Source organism: Mus pahari, chromosome 17 (assembly GCF_900095145.1).
Source record: "Mus pahari chromosome 17, PAHARI_EIJ_v1.1, whole genome shotgun sequence".
NCBI lineage: Eukaryota > Metazoa > Chordata > Mammalia > Rodentia > Muridae > Mus > Mus pahari.
The window spans coordinates 24,485,892-24,487,032 of NC_034606.1; the positions used below are offsets into that span (position 1 = coordinate 24,485,892).

The 1,141-nt window shown below is 46.5% G+C and overlaps 1 pseudogene; it reads right to left on the reverse strand.

Moving 5' to 3' along the window:
- Window positions 1-538: 538 nt before the first annotated feature.
- LOC110335231 lies at window positions 539-911 on the reverse strand (annotated as a pseudogene).
- Between the last annotated feature and the right edge of the window lie 230 nt (window positions 912-1,141).

The following is a 1,141-nucleotide window of genomic DNA, read 5'->3' on the forward strand; positions in this document are numbered from 1 at the left end:
GTTTAACTCTTCCTATACATCCCCATGTGTTTAATATTAAGGAATACCACAGGAAGAGCCAACAGAACCAACTTGAACCCTTGAGAGTCTCAGAGACAGAACCACCAACCGAAGGCACACCGAGGCCTTCTGGAACACATGTAGCCGACGTTCAGGCGGGTCCTGAACAAGTGGAGCAGGAGGGTCGGGACGGGGGTGGGGGAGGCTATTCCGAAAGCTGCTGCCTGTCCATGGGGTATGTTCATCTAGCTGGGCTGCCTTGTCTGTCCTCAGTGGGAGAGGATGCGCCCAGCCTCACAGAGACTTGAAGTGTCAGGGTGGGGAATACTCAGGAGGGAGCTGGGGGATGGATTGTAGGAGGGGGTGACCGGGAGAAGGCAGTGAGCAGGATGTAATGTGAATAATAATAATAATAATAATAATAATAATAATAATAATAATAATAATGGTAAAAAGCTCATGCTGCAATGACCTGTGAAATCCTAGCTGTCTGTGTATTATTATTATTATTATTATTATTATTATATTTTCTTTTTTTTCTGAGTATCACAAAAGTTTATTTAGTAAAAAGTTCCATANGAAAATGTACATGACCTAATTCTCCATCACAATCCAACAGGCCTATGGGGAGGGATGTGGACACACTGCTTGCTGAACACAGGTCAGACTCTTTCCAAGGCTTCTAACACGATGATGCTGTTTCCTCAGATGACCACCATGCCAATGTTGTTCTGCTGCCCACTGGTTGCCATCTCCACACACTCGTCAATCACAAGGTTCATAAAGGGATCAAAGCCCCGCAGTATTCCTTGGACATGCCTGCCACCATTTAACTTCAATGATAACTTCTTGTCCATAAACTTCTTCAGCTCGGGAGGGTGGGCTTTGCTCATGGCGACTCCTCAGCGAGCTTGGCACAATGGCGAAGGCTATATATTTTCTTTTATATTTCAAATTTTATTCCCTTTCCTCATTTCCCCTCTGAACCCCACCCCCATCTCATCCCCCTCTGCTCACCAACCCACCCACTCCTGCTTCCCTATCCTGGCATTCCCCTACACTAGGACATCGAGTCTTCATAAGACCAAGACCCTCTCCTCTCATGGATGTCCCACAAGGCCAACCTCTGCTGCATATGCGG